Source organism: Aquila chrysaetos, chromosome 2 (assembly GCF_900496995.4).
Source record: "Aquila chrysaetos chrysaetos chromosome 2, bAquChr1.4, whole genome shotgun sequence".
In the NCBI taxonomy this organism is placed as follows: Eukaryota; Metazoa; Chordata; class Aves; order Accipitriformes; family Accipitridae; genus Aquila; species Aquila chrysaetos.
The window spans coordinates 62,251,079-62,257,078 of record NC_044005.1 but is presented as its reverse complement, the minus strand read 5'-3'; positions in this window follow the sequence as shown (position 1 = coordinate 62,257,078).

The following is a 6,000-nucleotide window of genomic DNA, read 5'->3' as shown; positions in this document are numbered from 1 at the left end:
TGAACTTAGATACTGCCCCGTGCTCCTGACAAATCCCCTTCTAAGTAACGCTGAAAGTCCACCCAGACCGGGCTTTTGTGTGAGTGAAACGTTTCTCACCGCTATACAGAAAGCTCAAACCGCAGCCAGACGGTAAAATTATACTTTCCTGTGTCCGAAAGCTGGAGTCATGGCCACAGGAGGGATCCGTATGCTGAAGTTCAGTGTGCAGAAGTCAATTGCTGAAATTAAAACAAGTTATTCGGGCCACTGGAAAGTCAAGGATTCTTTCCCCTTACAAGTAACTGCTTCTTCTTGTCAGGGCTACTCCGAGGTGCCTCTGGAAGACGTGGGCAGCACGGCACAACTGCAGAGAGGCCGTTGAAAACAAGAGGCAGGAGGGAAACGGGGGAAGAGGGATTATTCGAGGGGAGGCAAATGGGAGTATACTCTTTTTAATGTGCCCAGTTCACTGCTACTGAATGACAGGGGGAGAATGATGGTGGCATTATTTTGGTTTTTTTAAGGTAAATTGCTGTGTTAGTCTATATGCATGAAATTGTCATATATTGGAATATTACTACTATAATACAACTTTAATATGCTGCATATGCTATGTCTGTCTAATATTTTCTGGAGTGTACAAGTCTCTGCAAATTAGCTGTAAGACACTAACAAAATGCTTCTGTGGTTGCAAATTGAAATTTTTGGAATTTTTTCTTTGCCGGAAATGTGACTTTTTATTCGACCCAAGACCAAAAAAAAAAAATCCAATTCTGAAATATATCTCTCCCACAAATCCTTAGGGATTTCAGTTGAACAGAGCAGCTGTGAGGAAGATCCACCATTGTAAGATTTTGCAATTATTTGGAGTTTGAAGCTGTCCCAAAATAGCAGGTCATCTGAGAGTTGGACTATTTATGTCCTGGATTTAGACACACTTCCACTGACTTAGCTGTCTTTTATCAGCCTTTGGATTATTGTTTTTTACTTTCCTGGTAGTAGATTGTCTCAGGTTCATTTTAAACAAAGACCTGGCGAACACCATAAATGGATCTCAGGAGCTACAGTTCTGAAAGTAGTAAAATGTTATGGCATAGTCCAAGAGATAAGAAGGCAATATGTTAGTAGGTAAACACTTGTTTAATGTGACGTCGCATACAAATGCGTGCTATAATTTTAGCTGTATACTTCACTGCTTTTGCTTCTATCTGATGAGCATCAGGATGAATGCTTTTGTTGTTTAAGACCACAACGTTTTATCTAAACCTCTGCATCTTTCCAAAGTAATTTCTTTTTCTGGTTAAAGCTCACTTCCCTTCTCAACTCTTCTGATCAGAAGCTAGATAAATACCACTTGCCTATGGTCTGGAGGTGAATCCACAGCTCGGATAATTAGGGTAAAATGCCTCCTGCAGCAAGATCTGCTTGTTCCCCGTTGACTCGCTCCTCCTTACACACACACACATATGCTTTTTTGGGTGAAAAGGACTGGTGCGTGGCAGGGGGAGAAGGGTAGGAAGGGAAAGCAAGCAGCATGGCTGCAGTGGCTCCACACAAGGACAGTGTAGGGGAAGGCTAAAGCTCCCGAATTGTCCTCCTTTCTTTCGCTCCAGCTGAAAGGACACGGTTGTTGGAACTATTTTCCGGCAGTAGGTCACCACCACTTTTACTCCACAGAACCACTCTCCATATTTCCCACTTTTCTGTGCATGTTTTTTCCTGATGGCCGGTGGGTTGCTTGTCAGCCGTGGGAGTCCCTCCAGCACCAGTGGGCTCTCTTGACATGCTCTGTGGAGTCCCCGCATCTCCCCGGCCACTGAGCACGGCAAAGCTATGCCAATGTGTGCACCCTGGGGCAGGAGGAAAAGAATGGAAAAGTCTCCAGAGCAGCTGCACGGGATGGCCGTAAACAGGAGATATTTTTGTTTCCTCTTGCCTACCGAATGCAGCTCCGGGAGAGCCGTGCTCCTTGCTGGAGCGTGGCCCTGCCTTGCCAGAGCAGATACTCATTTGGCATTGCAAAACCCAGAAGAGGTTATCCGGTCAAGGTGGCTGTGTCTGGAGCAGTCTAAACAAATTCTGTATTTCTGGGAATTATCACTCCGTTGGTCAGAGTACTGGTCGTGTGGCTGCTGGCATACCAGTTCTACAAACAGAGAAAAAAGTGTCAGGACTATTTTAATAAAGGATTCCAATGGGAGTCAAAAGCATGTTGATGATTTCTTTCATGTGTTAATGCCATTAGCTACCTCAGGCATTAAGCATGGGGAGTACCAGTAACTGACAGTGCACTGAGTGGGGAATGAATCATTTTATTTTTTTTTAAGTAACTTTGTTGTTCTCATGAAATTTGGCCTCAGCAACATTGTCAGGTTTCAATTAGTGTTGGTAACTCTGGTTCAGGAAAAAAAAATTAAACTTGATCCATGATGTGTTACTAGAAATTTGACAAAGAGTGCCTTCCAGCCCCCTTTAAAGTGGTATGCGTCATGAAGGGCATTAAGAAAAAACAGGCCCATGGCAGAGGGACTGCTTTTTCATGGAGGATGTAAGTAGAGAAAGTTGCCTTACGTTTCTCCATGGCCAGCCCATCCAACTGGTAGGCATCTCTTAGGTCAAAATGCATAAGTTTTGTACAAATGAAGCATTTGTGCCACTTCCTTAACAAAGACTGTTGAGAATAGTCAGATTCATAGCATAAAGCACATCACAGCTGGAGATGGGGACTTTCGAAAGCAAGAGTAACAAAAACATGAGCAGCTTTACAACCAGAGCAAGATTTTCTTTTGTGCTGAACCTGGCCAGCTGCACACTACTTTTCTATCTGAAATGTAAAGCAGAAACAAGAGTCAAGAGCTCTGGAGAATGAAGGGTAAAAACCCAAAGGTTACACTCTCTGCTCTGAAAGTAAGAACTTCAAAACCCCGCTTAACGGTATCCTCCCCTCCCCAAACTTTCGTGTGCCTGAAGGTCCAGATCCAGAGGGAAGTCGGTCCTAGTGAGGACCTACAAGTCTCCTACCCCAGCTGCATGTTTCTACTCCCTACCACGAGCCCAGCCAGGGAGCCAAGCTGGCTGGAAATTCACTGTTTTCCTTTGTAGGGTTAGTCTTTACCTAGTTCAGCCCTGAGAGCTGGCTCCCTGCCCAGACGAGCTGCGGAAGGGTAAAACGGCAGCAGCGCTGACTAAGCTTGACTTTGGCTTCCAGGGAACTGATCTTTCCCCTCCGCCAGAAACATGGCAGCCATCATGGCCTTGAGCTCTGCGTTGCCTCATTTATTTTGCTGAGCAGACCTAGAGGTATCAATCAGTTCCACAGAGAGTGAAAAGTGTTTCAAGAGTAATATGAAATCTCCTTGAATAAATATTAATGGGCGGATGCCTGTCCCTTGGTACGGACCTAATTACTGAGCCATTTAGTAAACAAAGGAGTAATGCTATTAGTTAGGCATGCAGAGCTGACCCTCTTTAATCTCTGTGAAAGTCTGGGGACTTGTATCAGAGCTTTAGAGACTGCAGGGCAGCGTACACCTAAAAATGAGTGAAAAACAGAGCCTTTAAAGGTCAAACCTGAAGTCTCTAAGCTATGTACGAGAGGGAGAAAGACAACAGTACCACAGATGTGCTCAAGCAGAGCAGTCCATGTCAGTCAGGCCTGGAGGAACCTTCCCAGGAAGTTAAAGGATATTTTATTATTACTCCTGGACTTCTCTGCTGAGGCTGCCAGTGGGCGTGCCAATTAATTTCAGTGCTGAGTGAGTTTTAGCAAGTGGCCACCTAAGCAGTTAAGCAATGACCACCAAATAACTACATGTATTTCTTCCACTGCAGACGTGAATGTACAAGCTGTCAATTAAATGAAACTTTTTTTAGCATGCAAAACCTGATGTGAACAACACACACACAAATATATATATATATATATATGCATCTTCTACTTTTTTTCCTGAGTTATGAAATATCATAAAATCTCCTGAAAAAATGCCATTACCTATGATGGAATTGTCATTAGAGGTGGAGATGAAACTTTGAGGACTGGGTATACAAACACTATACATCTCTGAAGAAGTCGAGAGCACTTTGTGTGACTGACAGCCACAAATTCACCTTTCCTGTGTACTAAGTCATCACTTCACTGGTGAGTTCTCAGCGGATGTAGGACGAAGAGCAGGAGAGCTGATCAGAAGCATATAAAAAGGCCTTAATATGCACAAGGAGGAGAAGGGGCAAAATGGACTACTGAACCTGTTTGACCTGGTGTGACAATGCATTGAGCCTTAAAATTACTAAATCTTGTTCCCACTCCTCCTCACTTCTCACTCATGTCTAGACCAAACACTGAATTTGAGATACTTTTACCACAGCATCTGGTTGCTCGCGAACTTCACTGGCCATCATCTTGATCACTCTGACTTTTTATGTCTCAAATGTGGTCACTGGATCAGCTGCTGCAGCTCTCAGTTGCTTTGCTCATTTGCACTGTGCTTTCTCTTGACTCATAAAAATCCTGGTTCATTAAGCAAGCTTCTGATGGTTCGACTATGGTGTCTACCCATTGCATACATATGTTTAAATCTGTTTTCATCTACATTCACATCCAACTAGTGCACAGCATTCGCTTTGTAGTTCTGGCATAATAGCCACAAACCCTCTGATGCATTATGAAATCATATGTTTGTAGCCCTTTCTTTTCGTTGATGAATTACAGCGTAATCAGACCTCTCAGCCTCAGAAAAACCAAAATGCAAAGATGTGAAATACTTAGAAGTCAGGACACATTTCATCTGAAATAAAATCCCATGAGTGGCAGTGTTGGCATAAGTGGTTTGTGGTTATCTGTTTCACACACACAGAAATTGATACGATTCACTTTAAATGCTCAGCCTTTTTTCTTCTTGCACAGAACAATTCCATTTGACTTCAGATTGATGAGTGAAGGAACTGAGCTATCAAAAGGGCAAGGAATAAATGACTGTAATCAGGTTAGAAACATCAGGACCTTAATACTATAAATTAACTAATGATCAGTAACTAGTGGAGCAGGAGAAGATCAAAAAAAACAAATCAGGTTCTCCCTTCCCTTGATGTAATCAATATGTATCAATTTTTAACACTGATTATATAAAGGTACCTTTTGCATATTGGCACTTTTCTTTCTGCCTCTATTCATAACCGTGCCAGTACGAAGAAGAGCTCGGGACTCTCAGGACAAGAGGAAGTTGTCTGCTTGCTGCCGGATAGCTGAGGGCCTAAGGGGGAAGCAAAAGGAGGGCTCACTTTGCCAGACAGGTCTCTTCTCAAGAAAAAAACCCCAGACAGGATAAGCAGTCAAAGTTTTCTTCTTATCTAGAGAGAAGGTCATTGGGAAACCCATGAGACCAAGTTGGTCAGGGAGAGCCTGCCAGCCCACACAGTTCAGAGGAATTCTTAGGAAGGAACTGAATATGAAATTTCAGGATTCGTTGTCTTCTACAAAGTACCACAAAGTGAGAGGTTAACAGAATTTCATGTAAAGCCATATGTCTGAGTAAAAGATTTCACTTTTATTTAGGTGGGTTTTTTCCCTCTGTTCTGGTAGAGAAGAGAATGAATCACTGGAATTTTTGTACTCTCCATTTCTAAACAGTGGGAAGGGAGAGCTGGTTATTTCTCGTAGGATCAGCGTTTGTAGTGGTTTCACTCTGCATATTCCCTTTCTGCAAAATCAGCTGCTCTTTGCCAGAGTTCAGAAAACACAACCGTCTCACCTAAAAGAGAAGAACTACTGGACCTTCTCTACAAGCCACCATTTAGCCTGCTGGGATCAAGGGGACAAAATACAGCCCACTTTTTATGCTACTTCCCAGCAAATAATAGAGTGTGTCACTCAGACCACATATGCAGTGAAAAACAAGAACTCGACACACTTCTCTTTGAGTTCTCCAGAAAAATCACTCAGCTTGGGCTTGGATTTTACCACCAGTACCACTGACTTGAATGAAAAGCCAACCTTTGGCATGCAGAGTATCATTGTGGTTG